We start from the raw sequence: 12,932 nt of genomic DNA on the forward strand, positions 1-12,932 counted from the left end.
TCTCTAAATGCCCATAGATTCTATCTCTAAGAATCTTTTCCAACAGCTTTCCCACCACAGACGTGAGGCTCACTAGTCTATAATTACCCCGACTATCCCTACTACCTTTTTTGAACAGGAGACAACATTCGCCTCCCTCCAATCCTCCAGTACCATTCCTGTGGACAACGAGGACATAAAGATCCTAGCCAGAGGCTCAGCAATCTCTTCTCTCACCTCTTGTAGCAGCCTGGGGAATATTCCATTAGACCCCGGGAACTTATCCATCCTAATGTATTTTAACAACTCCAACACCTCCTCTCTCTTAATATCAACATGCTGCAGAACATCAACCTCACTCATATTGTCCTCACCATCAAGTTCCCTCTCATTGGTGAATACCGAAGAGAAATATTCATTGAAGACCTCGCTCACTTCCACAGCCTCCAGGCACATCTTCCCACCTTTATCTCTAATCGGTCCTATCTTCACTCCTGTTAACCTTTTGTTCCCCAAGAATGCCTTGGGGTTTTTCTTGACCCTACTCGCCAAGGCCTTCTCATGCCCTGTTCTTGCTCTCCTCAGCCCCTTTTTTTGCTACCCTATGTTCCTCAACAGACTCATCTGATCCTTGCTTCCTAAACCTCATATATGCTGCCTTCTTCCCTCTGACTAGATTCTCCACCTCACTTGTCACCCATGGTTCCTTCACCCTACCATTCTTTATCTTCCTCACCGGGACAAATTTATCCCTAACATCCTGCAAGAGATCCCTAAACATCGACCACATGTCCATAGTACATTTCCCTGCAAAAACATCATCCCAATTCACACCCACAAGTTCTAGCCTTATAGCCCCATAATTTGCCCTTCCCCAATTAAAAATTTTCCTGTCCTCTCTGATTCTATCCTTTTCCATGATAGCGATGGTCACCGTCCCCCAGATGCTCCCCCACTGAGAGATCTGTGACCTGACCCGGTTCGTTCACTAATACTAGATCTAGTATGGCATTCCCCCTAGTCGGCCTGTCAACATACTGTGACAGGAACCCATCCTGGACAAACTCTGCCCCGTCTAAACCATTGGAACTAATCAGGTGCCAATCAATATTAGGGAAGTTAAAGTCACCCATGATAACAACCCTGTTATTTTTGCACCTTTCCAAAATCTGCCTCCCAATCTGCTCCTCAGTATCTCTGCTGCTACCAAGGGGTCTATAGAATACTCCCAATAGAGTAACTGCTCCCTTCCTGTTCCTGACTTCTACCCATACTGACTCAAAAGAGGATCCGACTACATTACCCACCTTTTTTGTAGCTGTAATAGTATCCCTGACCAGTAATGCCATCCTCCTTCCCTTTTCCCTCCCCTTTTCCCCCCTCTTTATCCCTTTTAAAGCATTGAAATCCAGGAATATTGAGAATCCATTCCTGCCCTGGTGCCAGCCAAGTCTTTGTAATGGCCACTACATCATAATCCCATGTATGTATCCAAGCTCTCAGTTCATCACCTTTGTTCCTGATGCTTCTTGCATTGAAGTACATGCACTTTAGCCCTTCTACCTTACTACCTTTACACCCTTTATTCTGTTTCTTTTTCCTCAAAGCCTCTATATGTTAGATCTGGCTTTACTCCATGCACTATACTTGCAGCTCTCGCATGACCTTTATCCTCCTCCACCTCAACTATCTGCTCTAACACTCTGGTTCCGCTCCCCTTGTAAATCTAGCTAAACCACCTCCCCCCCCCCCCCCCCCCCCGGAACAGCACTAGCAAACCTTCCCACAAGGGTGTTAGTCACCCTCCAGTTCAGGTGCAACCCATCCTGTCGGAACAGGTCTCACCTTCCCTGGAACAAGGCCCAATTGTCCAGAAACATTGAAGCCCTCCCTCCTGCACCAACTCCTTAGCCACGTATTTAGCTGCATTATCTTCCTATTTCTAGCCTCACTAGCACGTGGCACTGGTAGCAATCCTGAGAATGCAACCCGGGAGGTCCTGTCCTTCAACTTTGCTCCTAACTCCCTAAATTCTCTTTGCAGGACCTCCTCCTTCTTCCTATCCACGCCATTGGTCCCTACATGGATCACGACATCTGGCTGCTCACCCTCCCTCTTGAGAATACTGAGAACTCGATCCGAGATATTGCGGACCCTGGCACCAGGGAGGCAACAGACTATCTGGGATTCTCAATCTCTTCCACAGAACCTCTTATCTGTCCCCCTATCAAATCCCCTATCACTACTGCTCTCCTCTTTTTCCTCCTTCCCTTCTGAGTTGAGTGTCCAGTCTCGGTGCCAGAGTTGCAACCACTGCAACCTGTCGCTGGTAGGTCGTCCCTACCAACAGTATCCAAAATGGTATACTTATTATTGGGGTGCTCTGCTCATTCGGTCTATTCCCCTTCCCTCTCCTGACAGACTCAACTTTACCACAGACTCAACTTGTAAATTAAGCTTCTTGGAATCTTGCATGAGGACTCCCAAGTCCCTCTGATGTTTGAACCTTCTCTCCATTTAGATAATTAGTTTGGTTCCTTTTACCAAAATGCATTATCATACATTTCCCAACACTGTATTCCATCTGCCACTTTTTACCCATTCTTCCAATTTTCTAAGTCCTCCTGCAATCACATTGCTTCCTCAGCACTACCTACCCCTTCTTATCATCCCACTTTCCCAACCGGTGAGTTTGGGCTAACTGGCCTATAATTTCCTTTCTTTTGCCTTCCTCCCTTCTTAGAGTGGAGTGGCATTTGCAATCTTCCAGTACTCCTGGACCATGCCAGAATTAAGCGATTCTTGAAAGATCATGACCAATGCATCCTTTATCTCTTCAGCAACCTCTCTCAGGACTCTGTGATGTAGTCCACCTGGTCCAGGTGACTGACCCACCTTAAGACCTTTGAGTTTGCCTAGCACTTTTTCCTTTGTATTAGCAATGACACTCACTCCTGCTCCCTGACACTCAAAGACCTCTGGCACACTGCTAGTGTTTTCCACAGTGAAGACAGATGGCAAGTACCCATTAGGTTCATCTGCCATTTCTTTGTCCCCCATTACTACCTCACCAGCATCGTTTTCTATGGATCAATATCAACTCTCACCTCCCTTTTACTCTTTATGTAACAGAATTTTTTTTTTAGTATCCTGCTTTATATTACTGGCTTCTCTTTGTGTAGCTTTTTAAGTTGCCTTTTGTTGAAATTTAAAAGCTTCCCGATCATCCAACTTCCCACTCACTTTTGCTACCTTATATGCCCTTTCCTTGGCTTTTATGCAGTCCTTAACTTCCTTAGTCAGCGACAAGAAGAAACAGCTTCCTCAACTCGGCCATCAGTTTTTTGAACAATGAACCCATGAACATTACCTCACTATTTCTGTTTCACACTACTTACCAGAACCCAGGGTGTATTGTGTGTCCAGGGAGGGGTAGCACCTCTGGTGAAGGGACTTGTCGTGTTCAATCTGGGGCATCTCGTTTCCTTTTGGTTCCTAGCAGATGCTCAGCTCTCACCTGTGGCTCCAAGAAGCTGTTTGCATGTACAGCAGCCACACCCCGGTACACTGATTTGACAGGCAGGCTAAACCAGGTGAAGGTAGCCGGTGGCCTCGTGAGATAGCCTGCAAAGTCAGCTCCAGCAAACTGAGATCCAATGGCCGGGAAGGTGGTACTGCAATGGTACACAGAGAGCAAAGGGCATGACAAGGCACAGATGATGTCACAGTCATCCTCTGCAAACAGGGAAGACCCCAGTTTATGACGTTTGTTCGTACTTCTGAGGTCGAGAGAGTGGAACTGCCCCAGTGCCCCACTTTAAAATCTCTCCACACAGGTTTCCTGTTATCGTCAGACACGATGGACAACCACCACCACCAGAACTCAGAGCATTACACATTGTTTCCTGGCACAGCCAATTCTGAATCTTCTATTGAATCTCTTGGGCCTTTACATTCCTGAACAGCCTCATGAAACACTTGTTTCAATCCGTGCAGGCAGTATGAAATATGCCGCTTTCCTTATTATAAAGGCAATCAAATTGGAGACTGCCTTTGATTAATCTGTGCTTCTCTTAAAATAATCTTGATATGGGAATTGTTAGTGGCAACTTAAGCAGAGAGTGGAAATCAAAGAAGCCTTAGGGTATGGTAATCAGAGTCCCAAGTTACTGAGAGACAGGAAGAGGCAAGAGCGTGAATCATCACCGGAATGCCTGTTACATTCAAAGCAATGAGGGTGCAGCCGGGTAAATGGATTTGGATGGATTATTCAGTGAAACTTTAGCACAGAAGTGCCATTGATTTAAAGGGATAATATTGAACATACAGGTTATCTGTCTTTGTAAAGTCAACAGCTTGCCATTAATTGATTGGATGAAGAATTAATAGGAAAACCAGGCTGAAATCAACAAATTGCAAAATATGTTCAACAGAAATATAAACATAAGATTATGAAGATGCTGGAAATCCAGAGCATCACACACAAAATGTTGAAGGAACTCAGGTCAGGGAGCATCTACGGAGAGGAATAACCAGTCGATGTTTCGGGCCGAGATCCTTCACTAGGAAGGAAGCAGAAGCCAGAATAAGGTGGGGGTAGGGTATGGAGTACAAGCTGGCAGCTGATAGGCATAAACACATGGTTGGTTTTGTCATGAAGCTCTTATGCCATTATGTACCCAAATTCTGTGTGAATTAATTTCAAACCTCTCCATGGCCCTAGTTAATTCTCCAGCATAAACTTTGATTTCAGTCTGTAACACAGCAACCTCAAAGTACCCTGAACTCCCTTCTGCTCCATTTCACCAGTAAGATCACATCTTGTTCCAATAAAGTACGTTCCTTACAGACTAGTGGAATTGAACTTGATCAGTGGTGATGTAGATTGATCTTAGAGTGGGTGGCACATTAGCCTAGTGGTTAGCACAAAGCCTTACAGCACAGGCAACCTGGGTTCAATCCCCACCATTGCCTGTAAGGAGTTTGCATGTTCTCCCCGTGACCACATAGGTTTTCTCCAGGTGCTCCTGTTCCCTTCCATAAACTGCTGCTGCCTTTACTGGGAAGGCTTCAGGAGTAAACCCCAACGTTGCATTCAATGCTGACTGACAACTCCTGCGATGCTGCTGGTGCCAAACTGTATCAGTTTCTGACATTCCTTGGGATTCATCAGCTGCATGGAGATGGGGAGCCTGCTACTTGGGCAACAGCTTGCTCTCCATATTGTAGTGCCTTGGCTTGCATACCTATACAGCTAGGATGCAATATCCATGGTCAACCCGACCAACAGAAGCCTCAGACCAGTAAGGCTGCCTAGCAGGAGGCAAAATAATGGAAGTAAAGGGGGCCTTTTCTGGGGTTGGCTGTCAAGTGACTAGTGCTGCTCTTCAGGGGTCAGTTTGCTCTTCTACTTTTCGTTATATGTCTAGGATTTGGATGATGGAATTGATGGCTTTGTAGCCAAGTTTGTGGATGTTACAAAAATAGGTGGAGATATTGTAATGAGAGATGCAGAGATGGCAGAGGGACAGAATGTGTATTTTACATCAATCTTCACAGTGGAAGACATCTGCAGTATACTGGACATTCAAGAGTGTCAGGGATGTGAAATATAAGCAGTGAAAATTATGACTGAAAAGGTGTTCAGGAAGCTTAATGGTCTCAGGGTGGATAAATCTCCTGGACCTGATGGAATGCTCCCTCAGGTTCTGAAGGAAGTAGCTGGAGAGATTGCGGAGGCATTAACAATGAGGTTTTGAGAATCGACAGATTCTGGCATTGTACCAGATGACTGGAAAATTGCAAATGTTACTCCACTATTTAAGAAGGGTGGGAGACAGCAGAAAGGAAACTATAGACCTGTTAGCCTGACATCAGTGGTTGGGAAGTTGTGGGAATCGATTGTTGGGGATGAGATTACGGTGTACCTGGAGGCACATGACAAGATAGGCCAAAGCCAGCATGGTTTCCTAAAAGGAAAATCCTGCCTGACAAACCTACTACAATTTTTTGAGGAAATTACAAGCAGGGTGGATAAAGGAGATGCAGTAGATGTGGTGTACTTGGATTTTCAGAAGGCCTTTGACAAGGTGCCACACGAGGCTGCTTAGCAAGATAAGAGCCCATGGAATTATAGGGAAGTTACTAGCGTCGGTGGAGCATTGACTGATCAGCAGAAAACAGAGAGAGGGAATAAAGGGAATCTATTCTGGCTGGCTGCCAGTTACTAGCAGAGTTCCACAGGGGTCAGTGGTGGGACCACTACTTTTTACGATGTATGTTAATGACTTAACACTATGGGATTAATGGATTTGTGGCTAAATTTGCCGATGATACAAAGATGGGTGGAGGAGAGGGTAGTGTTGAAGAAACAGAAAGCCTGCAGAGAGACTTAGATAGTTTAGGGGAATTGGTAAAGAAGTGGAAAATGAAATACAATGTTGAAAGATAAAGGGGCTTGGGAGTCCTTGTGCAACATGCCCAAAAGGTTAACCTCCAGGTTGAGTCAGTGGTGAAAAAGGCAAATGTATTCCCTGGAGTTCAGGAGAATGAGGGAGGATCTCATAGAAACATTCCGAATGTTAAAAGACCTGAACAGATTAGAAATGGCAAAGTTATTTCCTATAGTAGGGGAGTCTAGGACAAGAGGGCACAACTTCAGGATTGAAGGACATCCATTTAGAACAGAGATGCAGAGAAATTACTTTAGTCAGAAGGTGGTTAATCTGTGGGATTTATTGCTATGAGCGGCTGTGAAGTCCAAGTCATTGGGTGTATTTAAGGTCGAGATTGATAGATTCTTCATTAGCCAGGGCATCAAAGGGTATGGGGAGAAGGCAGTGGAGTGGGGTGACTGGAAGAATTGAATCAGCCCATGATTGTATGGCGGGGCAGACTTGATGGGCCAAACAGCCCACTTCTACTCCTATATCTTATGCCAAGTACTGTTGAGGAAGCAGGAAAAACTTGGGACAGATTAGGAGAATGGGGAAAAAAAGTGGCAGATGGAATACAGTGTCAGGAAGTGTATGGTCACTTTGGTAGAAGTTGAAGTAAAATTCATTAACAAAATACATACATTTGCCATAAACTACCTTGAGAAGGAATAAAGATGTAAACTATTTACCAGATGGGGAGCGAATTCAGAAATAGGAACCGGAAAGGGACTAGGGAGGCCTTGCAGGCTGTCAGTGGAGAGGAAGGCAAAAAACAACATTTTGAGAAGACTAGAATATAAAAGAAAGGATGTAATTCTGAGGCTTTAAGACATTTGGAGCATTGAGGGTAGTTTTGGCCCATAGGACGTGCAGGCATTGGAGAGGGTCGAGAGCAGGTTTATGAGAACGATCCCAGGAGTGAGAGAGTTAACATGTTATCAACCCTGATGAAGGGTTTCCACCTGAAATGTTGACTGTTTATTCATTTCCATAGATGCTGCCTGAGCTGGTGAGTTCCTCCTACATTTTGTGTGTTGCTGTGGATTTCCAGCACCTGCAGAATCTCGTGTTTATGTCGGAGCATTTGATAGCTTTGAGCCTGTAATGAGAGAGGATCTCAAAGAATCCAACTGAATATTGAAAGATCTATACAGAGTGGACAACTAGAGGATGTTTCCAATAGGGTGAATCTTATGACCAGAGGGCACAACCTCAGAAGATTGAAACAGATGAGAAGAAATTTCATTAGCCGGTGAATCAGTGGAATTTATTGTCACAGACAGCAATGGAGACCAAGTCATTGGGTATATTTAAAGCAAAGGCTCATACATTCTTGATTAGTTAGGGTGTCTAAGGTTACAGAGAGAAGTCAGGAGAATGGGGCTGCGAGGGAAAATAAATCAGCCATGACGGAATGGCAGAGCAGACTTGGCAGGCCGAATGGCCCAACTCAGCTCTAAGTTCCATCTCTGCTGATTCTCTCCCAACTCATCAATATCATTTTGCACAAGGCTGCAGCCTCACAATCTGTTATATGCACTTCGGTGGAAGAAATAAATGGGCAGACTATTACTTAGATGGGGCCTCATCATCTGTTATCTTACTGATCATATCACTTATAACCCGAGCTAGATTTTAGAATAAAGCAATGCTCCCAACACAGATTCTGGCTCCACACTACTGGTCCCAAGGCTTCCAATCATGAAAACAAACTCTCAGCCATTACACAAGTGGGATTATGGAAGCTCAAGTCATTATTCATTCAAAACAAGTTAATAATTTTGAGAATATTGAGGGACTGAAATTGTGCACGGAAGTGGCACAGCGATAAAAAAATAAACAGATTTTGGTGAAAGATCGAATAGTTTGAAGGGGCAAATACAGAAAGGAGATAATGTATCCACCTGCATTTTTATTGCGTTCACCCACTGACGCTGTGTCCTGTTCCTTTGCAGAGAGCTCAGACTAAATGGACATCCAAGGCTGCTTTGACATGACTTTCCAAATTACCTCCATCACACACAGAAGTCATTAGACTCTCATACTGAACGAGGTTATGACCTGAAATTCAAAATCTGAATTCGTAACCAGGTTTATTATCACCGGCATGTGGCGTGAAATTTATTAACTTAGCAGCAGCAGTTCAATGCAATACATATATAGAAGAAAAAAATAATAAACATCAATTACAGTATACAATGGGGAAAAAAACTACAAAGACTGATAAACAACCAATGTGTAAAAGGCAAACTGTGAAAGTACAAAAAAAAAACATAAAACACACAAATAAATACATACTATTCAGAGCATGAGTTGTAAAGTCCTGAGAGTGAGTTTATAGGTTGTCAAATCCACTGTGTTGAGGTGAGTGAAGTTATTCGCCGGTTCTGGAGCCTGACAGCTGAGGGGTAATAACTGTTCCTGAACCAGGTGGTGTGGGACCTAAGGCTCCTATACCTCCTTCCTGATGGCAGTATCAAGCAGAGAGCAGGGCCTGGATGGTGAGGTACTTGATCATGGATGCTGCTTTCTTGAAGCAGCACTCCTTGAAGATGTGACAGCAAAATGGTCTCCAGATTAGCTCTAAGTATTGCTGAATCTCAAAGCAGAACAGTTACACGGCCAAGGGTTAGGAACTCCTTTCCAGCTTTATTTTTGGGCATTGAAGTAGTAGTACCATCAGTCTTTAACCTGCTTTTCTGACCAATTTTTTTGTGCCATACTCTCCTCCCTCATGCTGAGAATAGGCATGTAGTTATCAAGATATGACTGACACAAATACTAGAAAAAAAATCCTTATTCATTGTTGTCGAGCTTACCTCCCAGATGGAGCAGGTAGCAACATTCTTCCTTCTCAGTTCTAATCATCCATTCAATCTCACTGTGGATGCTGAAATAGCTCGCTCTATACCACAATACTCCCCTTTTATACCAGGCAAGCCTACAACTAGCGGAGACAGGTTTCGTGTGCAGTATGAAATATTTAAGGAGAATCTGAGGGAGAACTTCACCTAGAGGCTGGAGCGGGCTGACCATGGAACTGGTAAACCATGGAAGTTCAACTGTAACACTTAAGAGAAATTTGCACAGGTACATGATAATGTGGTTAACTGGATCAGCAGATTTGCAGATAACACCAAGATTGGAGATGTAGTGGACAGCAAGGAAGACTATCAAAGCTTGCAGCAGGATCTGGATCAGCTGAGAAAATTGTTTATAAATTATGGCACAGGGAATTTAATGCAGACAAGTGAGGTGTACACTTTGGGAGGACCATCCAGGGTAGGTCTTACACAGTGAGCAGTAGAACAAAGGGATCTGGGATAACAAGTCCATAATTCATTGAAAGAGGTGTCACAGGTAGGTAGGGTCATTAAGAAAGCTTTTGGCACATTGGCCTTCATAAATCAAAGTACTGACTACAGGAGTTGGCATGTTATGTTGAAGTTGTATTTTTCCCCACTGTAGTTGTGTGCGACTACAACTGAAGGACATGAGTTAAGGGTAAAAGGGGAAACGTTTAAGAGGAAACTTCTTTACAGAGAGTGTGGCGAGTGTGCAACAAGCTGCTAGTGCAAGTGGTGAATGCGATTTTGATTTCAACATTCAAGAGAAGTTTAGGTAGGTGTATGGAGCTGGCACCCAGGGTCATGAATGAATAGTACCAGTGCTCTGGCAGTTTTGTGGGCACCATACAGGATAAGGGGTCAAAACACAAAAATACAACTGCAGATGCTGTGGATCAAAGAATACGTACACAACGCCGGAAGAACTCAGCAGGCCAGGCGGCATCCGTGAGAAAAGAGTAGCCAACGTTTTGGGCCGAGACCCTTCTAAGGAAGGGTTGTGAGGCTTGAGAATGTGTAAGCCCAGAGTAGACCATAAGACATAGGAACAGAATTAGCAGAATCCAACATGGGCGATTTATTATCCCTCTCAACCCCAATCTTCTGCCTTCTCCCCAAAATCCTTCAACACCCTTACTAATAAAGAACCTATCAAGCTCTGCTTTAAATCTACCCAATGACTTGGTCTCCACAGCCAACCGTGGCAATGAATTCCAGATTCACCACCCTCTGGCTATAGAAATTCCTCATCTGTTCATTCAGTACTGAAATGGAACTGATATTGTGTTATTTATCCCATAATCAAGGGAGGGACGTGGCAGCATAGCAGTTAGCACACAGCTCTGGTTCAATTCCTGCCGCTCTCTTTAAAGAGCTTCTATATTCTCCAGGTGCTCTGGTTTCCTTCCACATTCCAACGATGTTCAGAATAGTAGATTAATTGATCATGGGTGCAGGCTCACTGGATCAGAATGCATCAAAATAAGGACAGTGTCAATCTGCATTATCACTTTACAGTGTCAATAATCACTGATTGGGGTTTGTCTGAAAGGAGTTTGCAATGTGGGAGGAAAGCCAAGTAATCACAGAGAGGATATACAAAAACGTACAGGTTAATTGGTTGCATGGGTGGAATTGGGCACCATGGGCTTGTTGAGCTGGAAAGGGGTCAGTCATCGTGCAGTATCTCTAAATAAACAAACAAACATCACACCTTAAACTGTATTCTGATGGGTCTCAGGATAACTTGCATCCAGAATCAGACAGATAGATCTGCTTGTCATCAAATCCTAATGTGCCAAAAATAATTCATTCGTGATCTTAAGTAGCAGCAAGGAAACAATTTTCATTTATTCTTTTTATATATATATACCGTATATATATATATATATATATATAAAAGACTTCAGCACTGTAATTCAGAGTACAATGAAATCACACCATAGAACATGCATCTATCATTGTCCCTATCAAATTACAAAATTAAAATGTTCATATTAAAAAGGCATCAAAATATAACAGTACTCTGAGATTGCAAAAAAACAAATGATCTCCCTCAAAATAATACTCCAAAGGACAGCCAATTCTTTACATTAAAAAAAACACCAAGGACATTGTTCAATTGCCCGTTTTGATGCATTGCCTCAGCTCAGTGCTTATGGCCGATACATTCCAATTTCCACTTTGCTCAGATGGGAATGCAGAGAACCTTGAAATTACTACTGTCCCTTACATCCTACTGTCGGATTCTTTACTCACAGGATCCTTTACAATCAGCTTACTTTCCCCTTAATAACATGGCCACTATGTGCTATTTCTCCCATGTGATCAGCCTTTACTGTTGGAAACAATTCAGGCAACCTTGTTACTTCTATTATATCCCTCATCTGTATAAACAGCCATTTAAAGGCCTCGACATATTTTATTGTTCAAAATTAAACTTTTAAAGAGCTATTCAAATCCACAGATCACAAACTTAAGTTTACTTCACACAAAATGGTAGTGGAACACAGCAGGCCAAGCAGCATCTATAAGGAGAAGCACTGTCGACATTTCAGGCCGAGACCCTTCGTTGGGATTGCTGGTCATTGAGTCTTGACGAAGGGTCTCGGCCCGAAACGTCAACAGTGCTTCTCCTTATAGATGCTGCCTGGCCTGCTGTGTTCCACCAGCATTCTGTGTGTGTTGCTTGAATTTCCAGCATCTGCAGATTTCTTCGTGTTAAGTTTACTTCAGTTGGGTTTATTTAAACTTTCACGCGTACCCTTTCAGTCTATACTCAGTGGCCACTTTATTAGGTATAGGAGGGAAACCCAGTGTGGACAGCTACTGTTGTAGCTCATCCTCTTCAAGGTTCAGCACATTATGTGTTCAGATGCTCTACTGCACACTGCTGTTGTGAAACATGATTTCTTGAGTTCCTGTTACCATCCTGTCAGCTTGAACTAGACTGGCCATTCTCCTCTGACCTCTCTCATTAACATGGCATTTTTGCCCACAGAAAGCATCCAGTGAGTGGTAGTTATGCCATTCTGATATTTGGGCTGAACAACTGAACCTCTTGACCATGTCTGCATGCTTTTATGCACTGAGTTGCTGCCACATGATTGGCTGATTCGATAGTTGCATTAATAAAGGTGTACAGGTGTACCTAATAAAGTGACCAGAGTGATGTTGTTTCAAATAATTTACCAAATTAAATCACTAGGTGGCTCATGATCTGCATCAATATGGGGGGCCTGTCTCCCCACTGTACAGTGCTGAGTCTTCAATTGCTCTCATTGCTGGTCATTGGTAGTCCATTTTCAGAAGCTCCTTTCTCTCCACCACCTCAGTCATGATTTATGACAAGGTGTTAAGCAAAAGACACAAGAGGGCAATTTCTGCATTTACTTTGCCTTCTCACTGATTTAAAAATTATGGCTGAATGTCATTAGCAAATATCGTACATACTATTTAGCTAACCATTATGACATCAGTAATTTCTTACCGAGTTCAGAATGATCACAGAAAGATGTGCCAACTCTGCTTGTTCACTGTGACCAATCAACACCGAGTTTGGAAACTTGTTATAAATTCTTACTGCTCTTAACGCCTGCTGGGGTTCTTTCTTTGAAAAAGGCATTCCCATTGCTTGTATGGCATCAATTATGACCATGCCCTTCACTGA

This window comes from Hemitrygon akajei, chromosome 1 (assembly GCF_048418815.1).
Source record: "Hemitrygon akajei chromosome 1, sHemAka1.3, whole genome shotgun sequence".
In the NCBI taxonomy this organism is placed as follows: Eukaryota; Metazoa; Chordata; class Chondrichthyes; order Myliobatiformes; family Dasyatidae; genus Hemitrygon; species Hemitrygon akajei.